At 36.7% G+C, this 24,573-nt stretch overlaps 1 protein-coding gene across 1 annotated transcript in view; it reads left to right on the plus strand.

Moving 5' to 3' along the window:
• Nucleotides 1-24,573, plus strand: part of stmn4 (stathmin-like 4) — a 69,563-nt gene that overhangs the window by 20,076 nt on the left and 24,914 nt on the right. The window lies entirely within an intron of this gene.

Genomic DNA, 24,573 nt, shown 5'->3' on the forward strand with positions numbered 1-24,573 from the left:
CAAGAACATTATTGTTCTGTGACTGAATGTAACTTAAATAATACAGGGGGGAAACATTCAAATGAGATGGCATTGAACAATAAAACAAAAGTTAATAAAAAGACATGAAAAAATAAAAAGTGGAAATAAGATATTGAAGTTAAAGAGCCATCTTTTCTGCCACTTCAACATTTTCAAACAATACTATTACTGATATGTTTTTGCTTCATTGCTTTTTCAGACATATTGCATTAAAAACAAAAACAAAAACAAAAACAAAAAAAACATACAGTATACAGTGGGGCAAATAAGTATTTAGTCAACCACCAATTGTGCAAGTTCTCCTACTTGAAAAGATTAGAGAGGCCTGTGATTGTCAACATGGGTAAACCTCAACCATGAAAGACAGAATGTGAAAAAAAAAAAACAGAAAATCACATTGTTTGATTTTTTAAAGAATTTATTTCCAAATTAGAGTGGAAAATAAATATTTAGTCACCTACAAACAAGCAAAATTTCTGGCTGTCAAAGAGTTCTGACTTCTTCTAACGAGGTCTTACGAGGCTCCACTCGTTACCTGTATTAATGGCGCCTGTTTTAACTCATCGATATAAAGGACACCTGTCCACAACTTCAGTCAGTCACACTCCAAACTCCACTATGGCCAAGACCAAAGAGCTGTGGAAGGACACCAGAGACAAAATTGTAGACCTGCACCAGGCTGGGAAGACTGAATCTGCAATAGGTAAAATGCTTGGTGTAAAGAAATCAACTGTGGGAGCAATTATTAGAAAAAGGAAGACATACAAGACCACTGATAATCTCCCTCGATCTGGGGCTCCATGAAAGATCTCACCCCGTGGCGTCAAAATGATAACAAGAACGGTGAGCAAAAATCCCAGAACCACACGGGAGGACCTAGTGAATAACCTACAGAGAGCTGGGACCACAGCAACAAAGGCTACTATCAGTAACACATTGCGCCGCCAGGGACTCAAATCCTGCACTGCCAGACGTTTGCTAGAGAGCATTTGGATGATCCAGAAGAGGACTGGGAGAATGTGTTATGGTCAGATGAAACGAAATAGAACTTTTTGGTAGAAACACAGGTTCTTGTGTTTGGAGGAGAAATAATCCAAGGAAGTGTCCAAAGAACACCAAAGCCAGTGGCTTCGTAAGAAGCATTTCAAGGTCCTTGAGTGGCCTAGCCAGTCTCCAGATCTCAACCCCATAGAAAATCTGTGGAGGGATTTGAAAGTCCGTGTTGCCCAACGACAGCCCCAAAACATCACTGCTCTAGAGGCGATCTGCATGGAGGGATGGGCCAAAATACCAGCAACAGTGTGTGAAAAGCTTGTGAAGAGTTACAGAAAACGTTTGGCCTCCGTTATTGACAATAAAGCGTACATAACAAAGTATTGAGATGAACTTTTGGTATTGACCAAATACTTATTTTCCACCATGATTTGCAAATAAATTCTTTAAAAAACAAACAATGTGATTTTCTGGGTTTTTTTTCCACATTCTGTCTCTCATGGTTGAGGTTTACCCATGTTGACAATTACAGGCCTCTCTAATATTTTCAAGTGGGAGAACTTGTACAACTAGTGGTTGACTAAATACTTATTTGCCCAACTGTATATACATATATTTATATGTTCAAAATAAGTAAGGCTGCAAAAACCTAATCGATAAATATTGATTAATAAATTAGTTGCCAACGAATCTGATAATCGATTTTTGCCGCCCACAATGAACAGTCCCATTTGGGTCCTTGTTTGTGTGAAATGTAAGGCTGCGCACGAGCGCCAGTGATTAGAGCTAGAGAGAGAGAGAGAGTTCACTGCTACACTCAGGTTGGGTTGTTGAATCAGTAATACAGTGGTACATCCATATATGAATTTAATTCATTCCAGGACCTGGTTAATAAGTCGAAATGGTCTAATGTGGAGTGGGATTTTCCTATAAGAATTCTTTATAATTCGATTAATTCATTCCACAGCCCCAAAATTTAAGCTAAATCCTTAATAAATACTGCAGGTGGTGGATGTGTTTTGTGTGCTGTACCTGAACGCACCGTGTGACTGACGAGAGAAAGACAGATTGGGAAGTTTTTAGTTTTGGTTTTTATGTTCTGTTGTTGTTGGCGCGGGTGAGGTGGACCGGTGTGCCGCATTGTCTGGCCATTTCACTCACACGTCCACCACGCTCATATTTTTCTATCATTTCCTTCTTAATTTCAATGGTAAGCATCATGTTTTTCCTTTTTTCCCACACATGCACCAACCTTCTCGAGACCCGTGTTGATTTCTCTCACGTGCGTCTGTCTTGCGGGAAAACAATGAAATTGCGACGCTGTCATAAATCGGCATATTTCGAGCATGTCGTCATATGTCGGGACAAATGGCGAGTGAAATTTTACGATGGATGTCGAAAGGATCGTAAGTTGATGCGACCATGTCAAGGTACCACTGGATTACGAAGTGTTGAGAGTTAGACTGTATTCCGTGTTGTTAGATCCAGTGTGCCTCCGTCAGAGATGAGTAAATGAAGCCAATTGTATTGTTTGTATGCGTTGTTGATGAGACGTTACTACATGGTACCGAGTGCTAAGCTAGTTAGTGATTATGCTAATCAGTATCTTAAGTGTCCGTTTGTATTGTGTTTTGGAGGCGCATACTAGCACTTGAGTTATTGTTACATAGTAGTAGTTGTCTCATTTCTTTTTAAAAGCAAACCACACACATAAACCCATTCATATAACAGCTTGGTCTCTTTTCAACACAAGCTCCCATTCAAACTGTAAACTGTCATACAAAAGAGTGTGCCTTGAAAGTGGGTTTGGATTGTATTTATCAACAATGTGTTTGATAAAGAAAACTGATTCATTACAGTCTGCCACCTCATTATTCGATTTTGTTAAGAAAAAAAATGAGTCGTTGACACAATTCATATCAGCTCTTTGCCCACAAGAAAAAAAATGTCAATCAGCAGCACTTTTTCCCAAAAAATTAAATGCATAGGACTTGTCTGATTTGCATACTGAGAAATATTTTTATATTTTAAGTAGGGCTGTCAAAATTATCGCATTAACACACGGTAATTAATTTTTAAATCAATCACGTTAAAATATTTGACGCAATTAACGCACATGTCCCGCTCAGACAGTATTCTGCCTTTTGGTAAGTTTTACAGCAAGGCTTTTTGTGCTGTCTAACAGCGAACTCTTGTGGTCGACATGGTTTATTGTTTTCTTGCCAGTTCAATATGGCTGCACGACGTCTCTGTTGTGCTTATATGATCCTTGGACAAGATTTGTCCGTAAGTATGGTTGTTGTAAAGAATGTACATATTATGTTAGTAAGCGAAATGTTATATTTTTTTGTATGAGACGCTTTTTGTTTATGTTTAGTGAACTTGTATAGCGTGCTAAGCTAACGTTGTTGCTAATGCAATGCTTGTGTACTGTTTTTTTTGTAGTTTTACGACGGTCTAAAGAGGACAATGGTTTGAGGCCATTTTATTAATAAATCAGATGAAAAAGGAAGAAGTCTGATTATTAAGGCGTCGTTCACTAGCTGTCCAGCTTTGGAAAAAGTCGACGCTTCGGAGTGAGGACAGCATAGACAGATTTAGATGACAGTAGAGTGAAATGCCCACTACAGTCCTTATGTACCGTATGTTGAATGTATATATCCATCTTGTGTCTTATCTTTCCATTCCAACAATTTATTTTACAGAATATATATATAATTTACAGAAAAATATGGCATATTTTATAGCTGGTTTGAATTGCGATTAATTGCGATTAATTACGATTAATTAATTTTTAAGCTGTAATTAACTCGATTAAAAATTTTAATCGTTTGACAGCCCTAATTTTAAGCTCAGAATCTTGATTAAAAACTTTAACAAGTTATACTTACTTAAAACAGTACAGTTGTAGACTACAACTAAGTCATGTAGCTGTAACAAAATATTATTTTTGAAGGAAATAGTCATCCATATTGTCTTCATTGTTACTTACAACATGCCTAAAACAACCTCAAGTTAAATTATGAAGGTAATTGAAAAAAGTGACATTCATCAGATAATCGATTAATCGTATTAATTAATTGTCCGATTAATCGATGCTAAAAATAATCGTTAGTTGCAGCCCTAATTCAAAATACACTAACAATCACATTCTTTTGGTATGTTCAAATATTGTGATATCGGACTCCCTTATTTTCAAGAAATTTGCAAACTAAGGGACAAGATGAAACCATGATAGACAAAGTACAACATTGTAACATTTTACTGGCGACGGATCAAAGAAAGCTTGCATAACATTCATTTCTTATCTTTGGCAAGTTATTATCACACATTTCCAGTTTTGATTTATTAATTCTAATCCATGTGACCTAACTTTATATAGCACGTGATCGGAATGTAACGCATCGTCCAATCAATAAGTGTCTCTTTAAAGCAGTGATTCATTGAAAGCAGTTCTTCAAGGTGTAAGGTGATCAAAGGCACGCAAAGGTCTGGTTTCACTTTATGAGTGTGCACGTGTGTGCTGGTCCACTGTCAGGTTCGAAAGATGGAATTATTTTTCCTACAAACCCACATCTGTGTTTGTTAATGGCCCAACATACTGCAAAAATACTTTCTGCTGAATCTGTCCAACATACTGTATGTAACCTATAGGGATTATTACCCTAATCAATGACATACATAATTACTTTCCCTATGCTGGAATGATTAAACTGGTGTTCTGTTCATTATAAATACATCAACATGTTAAATGCACCTGGCTTTATTCCTGGGGCAGGAAAAATTGTATTATTTTAAAGAAGCTCAGTTACACAATAATTGAATTTGTAAAGGATCTGTTTTTCATTTATCTACATGTGATATCTGAAGTAGAAGCATATGTTTCATGATAAATCCTAATCATAAATTACTTATAGTTATTGACTTTAGACTACAGTGGTACCTCTACTTAAGAAATTAATTGGTTCTGGAAGTAGTTTCGTAAACTGAAAATTCCATATTTAGAGACACTTTTAGCTGATAGCTGTTACTTACCTGTGGCGCATAACAGGTTGTTGCAATAACTAAATCAACCTCTGTCCAGTGTCCTTGTGTGTACCATATTGAGCATGGAGAAAAGAAAGAAGACCAAATAACTGTCTGAGGACTTGAGAAGCAAAATTGTGAGGAAGCATAGGCAATCTCAAGGGTACAAGTCCATCTCCAAAGACCTGAATGTTCCTTTGTCTACTGTGCGCAGTGTCATTAATAATTGTAAAGCCCATGGCACTGTGGCTAATCTCCCTAGATGTTGACGGGAAAAAAAAATTGACGAGAGATTTCAACAAAAGATTGAAGATGGGGGATAAAGAACCTCGACTAACACTCAAACAAGTTCAAGATGTCTTGCAGTCCGAGGGTACAACCGTCGGCGTCTGAATGAAAATGGACTCTATGGTAGAACCCACATCTGACCCAGAGACATAAAAAAGCCAGGCTTGAGTTTGCCAAAAGTTACCTGAGAAATCCAAAAACGTTTTGGTAGAATGTTCTCTGGTTAGATAAGAAAAAAGTAGAGCTTTTTGGGAAAAGGCATCAACATAGAGTTTACACGAACAAAAACAAGGCCTTCAAAGAAAAGAACACAGTCCCCATAGTCAAACATGGCGGAGGTTCCCTAATGTTTTGGAGTCGCTCTGCTGCCTCTGGCACTGGACTGCTTGACCGTGTGAATGGCATTATGAAGCCTGAAGACAACCAACAAATTTTGCAGCATGACGTAGGACCCAGTGTGAGAAAGATGGGTCTCCCTCAGAGGTCATGGGTCTTCCGGCAGGACAATGACCCAAAACACACTTCAAAAAGCACTAGAAAATGGTTTGAGAGAAAGCACTGGAGACTTCTAAAGTGGCCAGCAATGAGTCCAGACCTGAATCCCATAGAACACCTGTGGAGAGATCTGAAAACGTCAGTTTGGAGAAGGCACCCTTCAAATCTCAGAGACCTGGAGCAGTTGGCCAAAGAAGAATGGTCTAAAATTCCAGAAGAGCATTGTAAGAAACTCATTGATGAATACCGTAAGCGGTTGTTCGCAGTTATTTCGTCTAAGAGGTTGTGGTACCAAGTATTAGGCTGAGGGTGCCAACACGGCCCATTTTTGGAGTTTTGTGTAAAATTATGATGACTTAATTTATTTTTTTTTTATTCTCTTTTGTGTTTTTCAATTGTAAGCAAAATAAATGAAGATACACTGTATCACAAAAGTGAGTACACCGCTCGCATTTCTGCAGATTTTTAAGTATATTTTTTCATGGGACAACACTGACAAAAGGACACTTTGACACAATTAAAAGTAGTCTGTGTGCAGCTTATATAATAGAGTTAATTTATTTTCCCCTCAAAATAACTCAAAAGATGGTCATTAATATCCAAACCCCAGGCAACAAAAGTGAGTACACCGCATGGGAACTACGTACATCTCTAAATGTCCGAATTGAGTACTGCTTGTCATTTTCCCTCCAAAATGGCATGTGACTCGTTACAGGAGGTGGGAGGGTCATTCCTACCTCCATGCTTGACTGTAAGCATGACACACATATCTTTGTACTCCTCACCTGGTCGGCGCCACACATGCTTGAGACCATCGGAACCAAACAAATGAATCTTCATCTCATCAGACCATAGGACATGGTTCCAGTAATCCATGTGCTTTGTTGACATGTCTTCAGCAAACTGTTTGCGGGCTTTCTTGTGTACCGTCTTTAGAAGAGGCTGCCTCCTGGGGTGACAGCCATGCACACCATTTTAATGTAGAGTAGGGCGTATGATCTGAGCACTAACAGGCTGACCCCCTCACCCCCACCCCTTCAATCTCTGCAGCAATGCTGATAGCACTCCTGTAACGAGTCACATGACATTTTGGAGGGAAAATGACAAGCAGTACTCAATTTGGACATTTAGGGATGTAGTTTCTAAGGGGTGTGCTCACTTTTGTTGCCAGGGGTTTAGATATTAATGGCTAAATTTTGAGTTATTTTGAGGGGAAAATAAATTAACTCTATTATATGAACTGTACACAGACTACTTTTCATCGTGTCAAAGTGTCGTTTTTTTCAGTGTTGTCCCATGAAAAGATAAACATAAATATCTGCAGAAATGCGAGGGGTGTACTCACTTTTGTGATACACTTTATTACTACCAAAGCATTTGTAATTGCAATCATTTTCTGGGAGAAATTGAGCACTATCTGACAGAATTGCAGGGGTGCCAATACTTTTGGCCAGCAATGTAAATGCCCTAATCCAGTACTTCTCAAATAGTGGGGCGGGCCCCCCCAGGGGGGTGCAGAGCGATGCTGGGGGTGGCGCATGTGACCTTGGGGAACATACTTCTTTGCCGTACTAGAATAAAGTGTAATTGCACATCCACTCAGTGGGTGGCAGTGCCGCTCTCATTTTCAGCGTGTGCGCAATATTTTTGAACAAACAAGATCACACAGATAAGAGCACTGGAGACATGAAAAGCTAAGACAAGGAAATATGACGAAGCGTATGCAGCATTTGGCTTTTGGCTTTGACTTTTAGTACAGTGGGAGACGAGGAAAGACCGGTCTATTTACTTTGTCTAAAAATGTTCGCAGCGGACAGCAAGAATTATTTTTTTCAGCGAAAAACGTGCCGACAGTCCTCCCGCTTTGTCAGTGTTACATCAGTAAACTAGCGAGCACTGTCATATAATCATATAAGGTGGCATACCAAGTTGCTCAGGGCCAAATAACTCCACAACATAAGAAAGGAACTGATACTGCCAGCAGCAAAAATAAACCGTCCCTCTGTCCAATGACACTGTCATTTTTTTTCTATCAATTTTTGTTTTTTCGGTCTAATTGTTTGGAGTATTGTCCTCGTGAGTTAATGTTGCTAATCAATTTGAGTTTATTATTATTTATTGACTTTTTTAAATTGTATTTTTCAGTATCAAACGGTGAAAAAATCTTTAGTGTATTTTATAGGGTTGTTCCGATCATGTTTTTTCGCTCCCGATCCGATCCCGATCGTTTTAGTTTGAGTATCTGCCGATCCCGATATTTCCCGATCCGATTGCTTTTTTTTCTCCCGATTTAATTCCAATTATTCCCGATAATTTTTCCCGATCATATACATTTTGGCAATGCATTAAGAAAAAAATGAATAAAACTCGGACGAATGTATACATTCAACATACAGAACATAAGTACTGTATTTGTTTATTATGACAATAAATCATCAAGATGGCATTTACATTATTAACATTCTTTCTGTGAGAGGGATCCACGGATAGAAAGAATTGTAATTCTTAAAGGATAAATGTGACTTTGTATATTGTGACTAAATATTGCCATCTAGTGTATTTGTTGAGCTTTCAGCAAATGATACTGTAGCCATGCCCAAACGCATGATGGGAAATGGAACCATGACTGTGCGTAGTGCTACCAATTGATATATCGTCTCTGCGTTGGGAAATTAAATAGGGTGTTAAGAAAACGATCAATTGCTACCTTGCTTCCCCACAATGCTTCCCATGATATTTCTAATCATAGGGAGAGGGATTGTAAGGCTTTAGCCAATTAAAAAAAGGCTCCAAAGGCTGCCAAAATTTACTCGACTCATTGTACGCTGCCTTTTATCCCTCTATATAGGTAAAACGGTGCCACTACAGATTGAGCGCGACAATGCGTGAGTGGGTCGTGCAGCGCATGCATTAATTGCGTTAGATATTTTAACGTGATACATTTTTTAAAAAATTAATTACCACCGTTATCGGGATAAAGTTGATAACCCTACCTTCAGCCTAAACTAAAGACTCTGGATGAGTGTAACATATTATGTCTGTAACGTTAAATACAATTAGAAAACGTTTTAATTCAAAAATATATATATATTAAAAAAAGGCATGGCCGATATTTTTTTGCCGATTCCGATACTTTGAAAATGACGTGATCGGACCCGATCGATCACATCTCTTTACAGTATGGATGAGTTTTTTTTTTTTTTTTTAAACTTAATTGTAAGTTGATCTATATTACTTTTTTCTTTAATATTAAAAAGAACACAATGTTATGCAGAGGAATATTTTAAATACAAATAATACTACAGTATATTTACAGTGGCGGCAGAGAGTTTTGGGGGGGGGGGGTATGTCTTCCTGGGGGGGGCATAACAGAAAATAATTGAGAAGCACTGCCCTAATCGGTTCGGAACGCCCCTAAAATTCAGAAATAAATCTCTTATCAAGCATAAAAATGCATCAAAACGTAACAAATACATGTTATAATTACATTACTGCACAATGAACATAAAATAAGAGTTGTGCATCATGTAAAAAAACTTGAATGCCAGGAAGATGGTAGGCAATAGCCAATGGCAGAGCGCTATAAATATGTTACGTTCAGTGAACCCTGGGAGTTGTGAGTAGTAGCCCATACTATATTTTTGCCTTCCGTATTTTATCTCATTCGCAGATATAAGTGGGTTTCATAGGAGTTTTTACTTTTACAGTATATTTAAAAAATACATCCATCATCTATTCCCTCACTGAGCACTAAGTATAAATTTATCCAACTAACTTTATCAGAAACCTTAATCAGAAATTTAGATTTTCTGACCAAGAGGTGTAAATTGTAAAACTCTCATCACTATAGTTTGTCTTTAAAACTGCCATATTCGTTCCAATGGAGTTATAATTTGACTCAATCATTACCAACCAGCAATTGAGAAGAGGTTACCAGACAGACACCCTAAATGAAAGATACATTCTGCTAAATTGACCCTGACTCTTCTATCAAACGAGTGTTGATCTTAAAAAAAATGTAAAGAAAATCCATGCCCCTGGAGAAAATGTTCACCTCTTTTGCCACATGGGGTCAAAGGTCAGTTCAGTGCTAGCCAGGCTCTTGTTTGTTCAGTGGGTCAGCACCTGGATCTGTTTTTAAATCTGGATGGCAACCTTGAATATGCCTTTGTTATCGTAGAAGGAGGTTTAAAACATTTATCAAAAAATGTGGTCAGCTTAATAATGATTATTGCTACTTTTAATGGTTTGATTATTGGGTATTAGGTTTGCATTACCTTTAGATAAGACCCATTTAATTCACACACCAAGAGAGGACTACTCATAACACCAGTGGTTAAGTAATTGTTCAACTTGAACTAATATGTCATGTACCTGGCAGTGCACTGTTTATTTAGCAGAATTTGGAAAGTTTACTTAGCCATGTGAACTAAGAGAGCACTTAAAGGGTCTGAATCTTTGCCAAGGCCAATAGTTTGTTTCATTATTGAGTATTTCATTCACAACTAAAAATAGTAAAATTGTTGGAAGTGCAAGAACAATTTTAAAACTGTATCAGTAGTAACGAGATTTCTGATATGCCTAATATCATGTAAGTAATAACCAGAGTTGGGAAGTACCGCGTTACATTTCCTCGGTTACATTTACTTGTGTAACTTTTTGAGAAAAATGTACTTCTAAGAGTAGTTTTACTAAGCCTTTTTACTTCAGTCGACAGGGGCACTGGCAGTCACTCACAGCAGCGGGTGCCGAGGATCTTTTTTTAGTTTTTCCCATTTTCTCATTCGCGTTTTCTCCATACAAGGCGTGCACAATGGCAGTATACACGCATGCTGGATAGTTTACGTACTACCACCATGCTACTATAAAGACAGCATTCTATTTTGCTTACTGTGTGTGTTGGAGTTTTTGTATTGGAAATAAAAGCGCCCGTGTACTATAATGCAAATCCTCGCAGCTAGAAAGCGCAATGACACACAAACGCATTTGAAAATTAAAATAAGTCCATAAGCCTCGGTTTAACACCCGTTTTTCACGACACTCAAATAAATTGCACGCGAATATCCAACAGCGCTCTGCATTGCAGCAGCTCAACTGCAATGACAAGCAATATAATATGGCTACAATACAAGCATGATTTACCTATTTAAGACACCAAAGGTAGATTTCCTTTATGGACTCCAAGGTCTAAATGTGCAGTAAGCTTTTCCTCGCTGGGCACTATTATAGAACTATCATCTTCATTTTCGACCTCGAATTGGTAATTTTAGAAAATTTTGCCGTTCATAGACTTCATAATATATTGACGGGACACGGGGCGCGGAGCCAATTAATAGGGGGCCTATCTACGTCAAAGCTGACCGAGTTGATTCTTGATTAAAAGCAAAACAAAAAACAAAAAAAACGGCTAGTTAGCATTTATTTTGCGTAAGAATGTCAAATGTGCTGCTAGTCTTTAAGCCACTGTGGCGCCGCCTTATCACCACAGAGCTTTTTACGTTGAAAACTGTTGTAAATAAATGCTTAAATCCTTGAATTCTTTATAGATATGAACGTAAAACAATGTCGATTCTTGGTTAAAATCAAAAAACAAAACAAAAACGGGCAGTTAGCATTTATTATACGTAAATATTGCGAATTATGATGCCAATGCCGTAGCAGTTAATTTCTCTGAATGATTTTTTTTCTCAAAGTTTCATAATGTATGCGTGGTACGAAAAATATAATAATTACCTTTAATCCTTGAACAAATCACTCCTGAGACAATCCTTCCTGTTTCTATGCGGTATAGCATTCATACTTTTTCAACCTAAATCTGGCGTTGGATCGCTGCATGTGTTTGAGAATAACTGCAACTGACTTTGACCGACTGAAGCAGAGTGTGGGACGGCCCCCTACTTGAAGGCGTGGCACAGTGTCTGGGGAATGTGTCCCATCAAAATCATTATGAAGTCTTTGGTTAAATACACTATTGTTTTGATATGTTTTTAGATGTGTTTTTTTTTATTATTAATAAAAACAACAACAACAAAAAAGAAGTCTACCAAAACACTCTGCCCCCAACACATGCAGCACCCTCAGTAACCCGTTTCCTGCGCCAATGTGAGTAGATTTGTGAAGAAGAAACGTTTTTCCTCTCTATTCTACATATGTGTTTGTTTTTTGTTTTGTTTATTGCCAGCGATACCAAAAGTAGCTTTACTAGTTTCACCAATCAGACATTGCACCAAAAATCACATGACTCCATTATACCAATCAGACTCAAGCTTGGTGTTCTATGATCAGGCCAGCCTGTTCAATCATGTGGCGTCTCTAAAGCACTGTAAAAAATGAAGTATTTGACATAAAGCGCCGCCCTCAACATGACTTGAACACGCGGATTTTAACCTCTGTCCCAATTTTTAATTGGCACTGATTGACTACGGAAAACCGGAGAAATGATCCTTTTAATTTCATAATAAGAGCTATAAAGGAACCATTCACTATTCAACTATTCAAACTTTTTTGTCAAATAAGGAAGCACTCGTGCTTTTTGGACGAATGGTGGTTCATTTCTGAATTTTTTTTCTCTCGCTGAAATTCAAAGATTTTTTTTGTATTTCTTTGGCTTAATGTAGTTATGTAATGGGTTATTATTGTACAGTAAAATAATAACATTTCATATAGATAACTTTGTGCCGAGAAAAAAAAAAATCAAAGATCATAAGCAGTTACTCACAATGTTACTCATTACTTGACTTTTCACAAAATACTTTTTTTTTTTTTTTACTTGAGTACATTTTTTGGATGACTACTTTTACTTTTACTTGAGTAAAATTATTTTGAAATAACGCTACTCTTACTTGAGTAAAAAAAAAATTGCTACTCTACCCACCTCTGGTAATAACCACAGGCAAAAGTTAGTTTCCATTAGTTTCCATTTACTATAAAAATCAGGTATCGGGAAATTGAATAATCTATTGTGCTTTTCAAAAGACTCCTGAAAAGTTAAAGTAGCATTCGCTTTGGTGAAAAGCCAAAAACCTTTGAGTCATGGCCATAAACAGAAGATCGGAATAGTCACCTTCTAGTGAAGTCTACTGTTGACTCAGACATCTGCTTTGAATTTATCTCTTCAAATGTCCTACTTTGTGAAACAAAGTGTGGTTTAGCGGCTTTTGAAAACAATTCGACTGTAGTAAAAGTATGTTGTAGTCATGAGTCAGTCGGTCCATTTGCTATAGATGCTAAATTGTAGAATAATATTAAAGGGAGACACAACTGTGAAGAGCACAGCTGTGTTCCAAAAACCAGAGAATGACTGAGGAGTCACAGTGAGTTTATCGCAAAAACAGGTGCAAACATGTCTGTGTGTGAGAATTTACTCTAAAGATCCTATTGCTGATATTTTGTGTTTTTTAAATAAATCTGCGACACAAGTTGTCATTTAGTCACGTATGTGCAAAGCCTTTAAAAAAAAGATAAAAACAAAGGGTTACAATGTGCCGTAGCTTTACCTATAAATGTCAAATTAAGCATTTGACTGTGATCTGGCTTGTAAAAGGACCACCATGTGGTGTTGAGCTGTATTCAGTGTTTATACAGTATGAACAAAGCTCTGAGTTCGTTTTTCTTTTAAACTATAATTTTATTCTTATAAGACGAAGTACCATATAAAACAAGCATAAAAAAGGCTTTATTTTGTTATCCTTCTTGATGTGTCTTTAACAAAAAAGTGTATCTATCATCCTATATTTTTCATGGGTTTAATTAACTGGTATGTTTTTGTATTTGCTCTTTATTTCAGGTTATCAAATTGTTAAAAGCATGCATATACAGTATTTCCTAACTTCATAAAACTACAACATTAATATATGTACATATAGTATATATACTCCCTCTCCCAACTTCATTGCATTGAAGGCAATCTATTCTTCCCCCAGTGGGTGTCCTAAGCATACTTTGTCATGTTGGTAGAAAAACATAAATGTGTCTTAAAAGAATGCCTCCTCATTGCTGACCTGTAAATCCTGTTCTTTGCACTGGAGACTCATAACGGTCCAAACGTCACTTGACTGCAAAACACCTCTGGCACCTGAAGTACACAATTTTGTGTCTTTACATGCATGGCATCTGAACTGCGTTAAGATTCAACCACTTAAATTAAAAACTATGGCTGTCAAATGATTAAAATTTTTAATCGAGTTAATCACAGCTTAACCGACTCGTAGTCCTAGTCCTAGTCTTAGACCTACTAGTTAAATTATTTTACAAATTTTATTGAAACAAAAACAATAAGAGGGGTTTTAAAATCAAATTATTCTAACTCATACTAAGATTTATCTTTTAAGAACGACATGTCCTTCTATCCCTGGTATCCTTTAACAACAGCTCTAAATATCCCATATCAAGACGTGGATGCATATGGCTTATAGTCAGGTACGGCGTATGTATATATTACAGTATATAAATATATATACTAGGGCTGTCAAACGATTAAAACTTTTAATCGAGTTTATCACAGCTTAAAATTAATCATTCGTAATTATTTGCAAAAACACCATCTCTAAAATATGCCATGTTTTTCTGTAAATTATTGCTGGAATGGAAAGATAAGACACAAGACGGGTATATACATTCAACATACTGTGCATAGGTACTGCCTTTGTTTATTATGACAATAAATCCACAAGATGGCATTAACATTATTAACATTCTTTCTGTTAAAGGGATCCACGGATAGAAAGACTTGTAGTTCTTAAAAGATAAATGTTAGTACAAGTTATAGAAATTTTACATTAAAACCCCTCTTAATGTTTTCGTTTTAATAAAATTTGTAAAAATTTCAATCAAAAAATAAACTAGTAGCCCGCCATTGTTGATGTCAATAATTACTTACACAATGCTCATGGGTGCTGAAGCCTATAAAATCAGTCGCATCCAAGCGCCAGCAGAGGGTGGCAAAACTCCATAAAACACAATTAACATGTGGGCATTTCACTGTACTGTCATTTAAATCTGTCTGAGCTGGGCATGTGCGTTAATTGCATCAAATATTTTAACTAGGGCTGTCAAACGATTAAAATTTTTAATCGAGTTAATTACAGCTTAAAAATTAATTTATTGTAATTAATCGCAATTAATCGCAATTCAAACCATCTATAAAATATGCCATATTTTTCTGTAAATTATTGTGTGGAATGGAAAGATAAGACACAAGATGGATATATACATTCAACATACGGTACATAAGGACTGTATTTGTTTATTATAACAATAAATCAACAAGATGGCATTAACATTATTAACATTCTGTTAAAGCGATCCATGGATAGAAAGACTTGTAATTCTTAAAAGAAAAATGTTAGTACAAGTTATAGAAATTTTATATGAAAACTCCTCTTAATGTTTTCGTTTTAATAAAATTTGTAAAATTTTCAATCAAAAAATAAACTAGTAGCCCGCCATTGTTGATGTCAATAATTACTTACACAATGCTCATGGGTGCTGAAGCCTATAAAATCAGTCGCACCCAAGCGCCAGCAGAGGGCGGCAAAACTCCATAAAACACAACAAGTGAGCGTTTCACTGTACAGTCATTTAAATCTGTCTGAGCGGGGCATCTGCGTTAATTGCGTCAAATAATTTAACGTGATTAATTAAAACGCCCGTTAACGCAATAATTTTGACAGCCCTAATTAAAACCCCTCTTAATGTTTTCGTTTTAATAAAATTTGTAAAATTTTCAATCAAAAAAATAAACTAGTAGCTAACTATTGTTGACGTCACCGAGCGGTGACGTCACATGCGCTCCCTGCCGTTCTTCCACAGTGTCTTTAACTACGTAAGGTAGTGATTGAAATACACTACAAGGTGTCAATGGCTAGTTTTAAATTACTTAGCAATCAAGCCAATGAGTGGGTTTTGTCCCTTGACTGACGCCATAGTTCTTACTGGGTCCATCCATTCCATTGTACTTCACGGTCATTTGAGTGCTGCTTCACAACGTACAAGACCTTTGATAGTTTGTATATTATGACAAAATATTGCCATCCAGTGTATTTGTTGAGCTAAATGAAATGTTTGAATAGAGTTTGACCTAAGTCTGAGTAAGTTTTACGTGTATTTTGCATAGCTGTTTTGATTGGGAATGCCAGCTTTTCTTTTTGTAAACATTTTTTTTTTTTTTTGAGAGATAGGAATATTATTTTTATTGTGCTTTCAATAAATGATACTTATGTTTGTTGTGAAGGAGTTACCGAAGCTTATGCCAATAAACGGCGCGGTCCAATGAACGCTTGTGTCCACTCGCCTTACTATGCCTCTTAGCTCTCAATATGCAAAAAACGGCGTCATTGTAATCTGTTTGAGGCAATGCATGAGCGGGTCATTCCGCACATGAGTTAAATGTGTCAAATATTTTAACGTGATTAATTTAAAAAAATAATTACCACCCGTTAACGCGATAAATTTGACAGCACTAATAAAAATTACATATCCACTGCATGTGGAAAAGAAATTACAAAACAATGTTTTCACTAAGCTTGACTTTTGGGACACAAGTACCAACACAGTGGAATATCCTTTATAAAAATCACTCTAAAAGATTACGATACTTTTTATACTCTTCAATTTGAGATTAACAATATTTTGACATACAAGCATAGACTTCACTATCAGTTGACAAGACAGCTCCTACAAACATCGCGCAACGCCTCCCTGTAGGGAGCCAACCCAGGCAGAACGTTGAGTTGGCTTTCACTGCGATAGCTCAAACACACGTTGCGTTCTAACACCGGATTAAGGTGGAAACAGGACAAAGGTTTTACTGCATACAAGCAGGCAAGTGTGTCTCAACAGTGATTTGGTCGAGGATCCAAGGTAATTATTATATTAAATAGGACCATGCATGTACTTTGAAAGGTTGTGAAAAAATTTAATGGATAAAATTTGGGTAACTTTAGCTTAAGATATTTAGGTAAAATTAATGATAGCTGCCCGTTTTTTTTTTTTCTTTGCTTTTAACCAAGATTACAGACTGTTTTACATTCATACCTATCGAAATTCCACGATCTACGCATTTATTTACAAGAATTTTCAACTAAAAAGCTCTTCGTTTTGTGACGGCCACCACGTTGGATAACACAATAGCGTAACTTTTGCTTGAAATATTTACGTAAAATGACTGATAACTGCCCGTTCTTTTGCTTTTAACCAAGAATCTAGACTGTTTAACGTTCATATTTATAGAAATTCTGCGATTTATGCATTTATTTACAAGAATTTTCAACTTAAAAAGCTCTTTTTGTTTTGTGACGGCTGCCACGTTGGATTACACAATAGCGTAACTTCTGCCTGAAATATTTACGTAAAATGAATGATAACTGCCCGTTTATTTTGCTTTTAACCAAGAATCTAGACTGTTTTACGTTTATATCTATAGAACTTGCGCGATTTATGCATTTATTACAAGAATTTTCAACTTAAAAAACTCTTTTTGTTTTCTGACGCCCGCCACATTGGATAACTCAATAGCGTAACTTTTGCTTGAAATATTTACGTAAAATGAACGATAACTGCCCATTTTTTGCTTTTAACCAAGAATCGAGACTGTTTTACGTTCATATCTATAGAAATTGCGCTATTTACACATTTATTTACAAGAATTTTCAACTTAAAAAGCTCATTTTGTTTTGTGACGGCCGCCACGTTGGATGACTAAATAGCGTAACTTTTGCTTGAAATATTTACGTAAAATGAACGATAACTGCCCGTTTTTTTTTTTTTTTTTGCTTTTAACCAAAAATCTAGACTGTTTTACGTTGATATCTATAGAAATTCTTTGGTTTATGCATTTATTTATAAGAATTTTCAACTTAAAAAGCTCTTTGATTTGTGACAGCCGCCATGTTGGATTAAAAATAATAATAATAACTTGCTATTTCTGGCAAAAACTGATATGGTATGTTAAATATTGCTTATATTAAATATTTTTATCGCCAGTTTTTATACTTATGTAAAATATAATTAATCAGGATTTTATTATGGAACGACTTTGATTTTTTTTTTTTTTTTTTTTTTTTTTTTTTTTTTTATGCCGCTGCTCATGGAGACTCATATCTGCCTAAGGGAGGTACCTTTTTTGGTTTTAGGTCGCTTCCGAGTTTGGTTTTGAAAATATTAGAAATTTAAGTTTTTGAAAAAAATAAAATAAAATGGGCTCCCAACAGATCGGCCCGAGCCCTGTCAACTGATATTGAAGTCTATGATACTAGAACTATTAGTCTTTGTAAAAGTATAAGATTTTTTGGGACTCCCTTTATTTATCTCAATGCAGAAGTACAGTTCACTACAGAAATTAATTCGAAATCAATCCTGAAGCCTTGGAGTCAGCCAAATTTACAATACTGTATTTTTAAACTCTTTAGAATTCAGGATTTGATTAATGTTTTTGACACAGTAAAACACTGAAAAGACTGAATTATGCATCCTTACTCTTGTCAAGATTTAGGAATATATATATATATATATATTTTTTTTTTCTTACTTTTTTAAAATCTTCAAATTAAATTCAATAATAATTGACATAATTCAAAAATGTACTATACTCACTCAGGGTCAAGTTTTAGGTGAGAATTTTGACTTTTTAGGGACAGCCTTTACCAGAACACCCTGAAGGAAAATGTTCAGCCATCAGTTTGTAAGCTAAAGAGGATGTTGACTTCTTAATTGGTTTAAAAATAAATCAAAATGAAAACTTTGGAGTGGCTAAGTTAAGTTTTGAAATTCTGTGACTTGACCTTATAGGAAATTCGTGCTTGAAGAGTGCGCTGAAATTTCTCCGAAGAAATAGGAAACTCATTACAAGTCAAAGAGAACACTTGATTGTTGTTGAGTGTGCTTCAATTAGTTACTAGGTTAAGGGGGAAATATATTTTTTGCATATTGCCTTGTAGCTATAAGTATCTTTTTCTCATTAAATGAAATTAACATTTTTTAAAATTGCATTTTCTGTTTATTTGGGTCGTCTGTGTCAGATATTTCTATTTCTTTGACGATATAAAACATTATAGTGTGGAAACTAGACGAGACCCATTTACAAATTTGAGTCTACTCCACTTTGCGTGTACGTTTTTGGAATATAGCCGGAAGGCAGAGAAAAGAATTTACAAGACCAGAGCAAATATTTTAAATCTAGAACCTCTACAGTGAGTCATACACACCAAACATTACGTCACCATGCTGCCTTGATTTTGACCAGAGATGACTAAATTCAAATTTAAGCTCAGTCAGCATGCAAAAATATTGTACTCGACTTTGAAGTGCTCATAGCATTTTTGGTGCAGTGACCCAATTGTAACACATTTTAGCTGAGTGGTACATTATTGCATACAAGTTAGATGGGATTAAAGTTCACTTGAGTAGAAGTCGGTGAACTTGTCTCCCCTTGACACCAGAATCTGACTCTCCAAATCAATTCTGATAAAAGCCTTTCAGTTTCAATTAGATCACACAAGTATTTAACTGATAATCTGACTTGAGTGCAATGCAAACCTGCACGTGTGTAGAAACTTTAGTGGGTGTCGCGGTTAGTATATCATTTTAAACTGCTATAACCTTAATATGAACCTTGTGCAAAACACCCTACACAGTTAAAATGGTGAACTAAGGCAGATTCATCTTGGAAAAACAAAGCACACGCGCACAAGTAACGCCTTTGCACTTTACTGGGATGATCTCATCCTTTGATCCTGAGAGACAGAAAGATGATGTCAGACTTTAGATTGGGACTTTTGCTACTGTGGCTGTGTTTCTTAATTTAGAAGCCAGCAATGTGTGTGCATTAGGTTAGAAGTGTGTGTGTTATGTCATGGGGCTTTATAGAAAATCAGTTTTAATGTTTATGATTACTGTATTTTCCGCACTGGAGTATAGGATGCACCTTCAACGAATGGCCTATTTTAAAACTGTATTCATATATAGGGCACACCGCATTATCAGGCGCAGTAGTGCTAGTGGTTGGGGTTGCGTATGTGTCCACTAGAGGGAGCTGCGCGAAAGTGAATGTCCTGCCATGAGTAACCAATATTGATCCAGATACAAAAAAAGAGAAGTTTTTAACAATCCAGTAAAACCAAGAGTGATGGAAGGAAAAATATTTTATTTATAGGAATAGAAACCTTAAAACATACCAATTAAGAAACAATGATGGAATTTTCCATTTTGAAAGATTACATTCTTTAGATGACGTATTATGGTACGATTGCATTCTTGAAATCTGCTGTTGCAATTCCTCGTTGATTCCTCATCTGAGCTGGAATACTGTGAATTTCATCCTGATTTCACCGTGGTTACTAAAATGGCACATCGTTGACATGTCTGCCAATATTTGCCAATAACACATTTTTTAAGTTGTCAACAGCAGATTTCAAGAAAGCATTCATGCAGGAGGATGCCATTTAAAAGGCATTTTTTAAATGAATATGTTACAATTAGTTCTTAAATGGCACGTTTGAAGGTTCAAATGACTAAAAATAAAGTATTTTCTTCACCACTCTTGCTTTTATTGGATTGTTAAAAACTTGTTTTGGGTCACTCTGTTGTTGTAGTTGTAGTAGCTTTAAGCATCCACGAGATGGAGCTACGGATAGGATAACGATAATTATCGTGATCTAATTTTTCTCAACATAAATAATAAAAACATTCAATAAAAGTCCATAGATTTAAACTGTAATTACACCACCCAAAAACCGGAGGGGCGCTGACGGCTGTGAACACTAGCTCTGAGATGGTATTGAGTACAGGACGGAACATAATGACCTGCCACAGAACAGCATTAAAGCTTGATACTGTGTACAGAATTATTTTTCTGGCCTGTAACCTTTAAAGCAATGGCTGTCTAGTATGTTTATTTGGAACATTTTCAAACATTTTCTTTTGTCTATTTATTTTGTTGAGATTGTCTGACACCTTAAGACTTAATGCACAAAATGTTTTAACATGTTGCTGAGTGTAAATTTAAATCAGTTTGTCTATTTATTGTTATTTGATTTTGTCTACCTCAGATTTTGTGCAATGTTGTGCATTTTCATTACCTCATGTCCAAGGTTCTGCATTTTGTTAGCTTTTAATTTTGTGCTTTGTTCCACATACAGTATTTGTCAAGTGCTCCGTAGTAGTTTTTCACGATGCATTCTGACATCAAAGATAAGAGGTGTCTGTGGCGCAGTTGATAGCACAAGTTGTCCTGGGACCGAAGGGTCAGCAGCTTGATTCCTGGCTACGACTGCCCACTGTCGAAGTGCCCTTGGGCAAGGCACTGAACCCTAATTTGCTCCCAATGGGTTGGCAGGGCCTTGAATGGCAGTAGTAAATGTGTGTAAATGTGAAAACATGTAGATAATGCGCTATATAAGTACTCCCTGTTTACGATTAGTTAAAGCAGCATGTTTTTGTCAACTTTTACCCAGAGGCAAAAATCATACTTCAAATTGGAAGAAAAAAGATGTGCTAATTATCGTGATTATTATCGATAGACTGATAAGAAATTTAGATAGAAGATTTAGAAAATTAAGAATTTTTATTGTGATAACAATTTTTGTCATATCGCCCGGGCCTAAATATTGTAATCCAAAACATTCAAGCAAATCTATAGAGATGTAGTGGTATGAAAAAGTATGTGAACCTTTTAGAATTTATCACATTTTTGCATAAAATCACCATCAAATGTGAGCTGATCTTTGTCAAAATCACACAGATGAAAAAACAGTGTCTACGTTAAATAAAACCGGCCAAACATTTATAGGTTTTTATATTTTAATGAAGTTAGTATGCAAACAATGACAGAAGGGGGAAATTAAGTAAGTGAACCATCACGTTTAATATTTTGTTGCCCCCCCCCCCCCCCCCCTTTGGCAGCAATAACTTCAACCAGATGCTTCCTGTAGCTGCAGATCGATCAGGACTAATCGTGGCCCATTCTTCTCTACAAAACTGCTGTAGTTCAGTCAGATTCCTGGGATGTCTGCCATGAGTTGCTGTCTTTTGGTCATGCCACAGTATCTCAATGGGGTTCGAATCTGGACTTTGACTTTGTCACTCTAGAACGTGTATTTTGTTTTTCTAAAACCATTCTTAAGTTGATTTACTTCTATGTTTTGGATCATTGTCTTGTTGCAGCATCCATCCTTAGCTTCAACTGTGACAGACGGCCTCAGGTTTTCATGCAAAACATCCTGATTAACTTTTGAATTCATTCTTGCATTAGAGATTACAAGTTGTCCAGACCCTGAGGCAGCAAAACAGCCCTAAATCATGATGCTCCCTCCACCATGCTTCATGGTGGGGATGAGGTGTTGATGTTGGTGAGCTGTTCCATTTTTCCTCCACACCTGACATAGTCTGTTACTCCCGAACAATTCAACTTAGGTTTCATCAGTCCACAAAATATTTGCCAAAACTTCTGTTGAGTGTCCAAGTGCCTTTTTGAGAACATTAAACGAGCAACAATGTTTTTTAGAAAGCTGTGGCTTCCTCCGCGTAGTTCTCCCATGAACACCATTTTTGGCCATAGTTTTACATATAGTTGATGTGTGCACAGATATTGGACTGTGCCAGTGATTTCTGTAAGTCTTTCATAGACACTCTGGGGTTCTTTTTTACCTCTCTGAGTATTCTGCTCTGGCATCTTCTTTGGTGGACGGCCACGCCTTGGGAGAGAAGCAATAGTGCCAAATGCACTTCATTTGTTGACAACTTCTCTGACTGTCGATTGATTAACATCCAGACTTTTAGAGATGGTTTTGTAACCTTTCCCTGCTTTATACAAATCAACAATCCTTGATAGCAGGTCTTTAGACAGCTTTTTTGGCCGAGCCATAATGCACATCAGACAATGCTTCTCATCAAGACAATTCTTACTATCTGTGTGTTTTATAGTGGCCAGGGCAGCTTTAAACCACTCATCAGTGATCGGGCACACACCTGACTTAAATTGTTTGGTAAAAATTGGTTACAATTGCTCTTTAAAGTGATCCTCTATCTTAAGTACATGTAGCCTCTAATTAACCACAATTGTTCTCTTGTACTAAAATATGTTGTTAGAAACACATAAAATTTTAAATCAATGGCAATATTTTATAATATTTAGTACACATTTTGACCGATAGTTGGCGCCATGTTTTGCGGGCTCGCAGTGATGACGTAAATGGGATGTTTCCAAATGTGTAGCGTATACAACAATTGCGTATTGCTGCCTAAACTCGCGAAGTAAAATGCCACGATGTGCTGCTTTTGGATGCAGTTTCCAGTCAAATGGTAGCAAGTGGAGTGATGTGAGTGGTCAAGGTGGAATTATTATTTTTTGTGAATAAATGTGCATAAGTTGACGCTTCTCCCCTTTTTGGTATCCTACCTACCACACGTTACAACTGGCGCCCGGACATTTTTCCTGGATCCTCAGTCAAGTAAGGGATCCGTCTAATTTCTGGATCCGACGGTCCCACCGCGGCGGCAATATTGGTTTCGGATCTGTCTAATTTCTGGATTTGTCGGTCCCACCGCTGCTTTTCGGATCAGTCTATTTTGTGGATTCGACGGCCTGATCGCGGTTGCAACATTGCCATGAGATCGGTCTAATTCCCGAATCTTCGAGTGAGTGAAAAAACGCGGATTTGGATACGATTGCTATCTTTTTTGTCGACTATTCTTTGTGGGAGTTTTCCCCAAATCATACCAAATAATTAGAGCACTATGGCACGCCACAGTGAAGACAGTGACCCTGAGTTGGACCTTACAACAATGTTGGAGTTCGTCAGGGAACGCGTGTTTGCGTACTGCTGAGCTCCCGAGTGAAGAGTGGTCAAGGTGGAAATATTATTATTGGTGAATAAATCTGCATAAGTGGAAGCTTCTCCCCTTTTTGGTGCTCTTATGCACGTATCCTACCTACCACGCGTTACAATGTACAAGACATGGATTACACTCGATTCCAGGATTTGTTCCCGTCAAACTGTTGGCTTGTACTGTATGCAAAGTATACGACAGCTCTGGACACTGACAATCAACATAATTATACTGGGATAAGTTTGAAAACGCAATATCTTACCTTTAAGATCTGCCAACAAAAACCGGAGTTCTCAACAGCATACACTCTCTCGCTCCGTTGTCAATGAGACGCACTTTCAGCGAGTACATCACCAGTTTTGCCCAATTCTTCTCTAATAAGGTACTGTATTTCCTGTTCTCATTTTGCCTTTGATGCTCGTCTTGTGAACGACCGACAGTGCTGTCCTACTCTTCACTTTTCCGATCTGGTTCAAATTGGAAGGGCAGAACCGACGACATGTTGGGGTAGCTAAGAGTGACACGCTGGAAGTTCGGCTCGGTGACGTCACGCACTGCGACGTAACAAGAATGGCGACCTATTACTTAAAATAATTTTACAAATTTTATTCAAACAAAAAAATTAAGAGGGGTTTTAATATCAAATTATTATAACTCACACTAATATTTATCTTTTAAGAATTACTTGTCATAAAGATCGAGGATCACTTTAAGTCTCCTTAGGCAGAGGGTTCACTTACTTATTTTTTTCCCCTTCTGTCATTGTTTGCATGCTATCCTCATTAAAATATGAAAACCTATAAATGTTTGGGTGGTTTAGTTAAATCAGACACTTTTTTTTTCATCTATGGGATTTTGATAAAGATGAGATCATATTTGATGGTGATTTTATGCAGAAATGTGAGGAATTCCAAAAGGTTCAGATTT

The sequence above is a fragment of the Corythoichthys intestinalis genome, chromosome 19 (genome assembly GCF_030265065.1).
Source record: "Corythoichthys intestinalis isolate RoL2023-P3 chromosome 19, ASM3026506v1, whole genome shotgun sequence".
Classification (NCBI taxonomy): Eukaryota; Metazoa; Chordata; class Actinopteri; order Syngnathiformes; family Syngnathidae; genus Corythoichthys; species Corythoichthys intestinalis.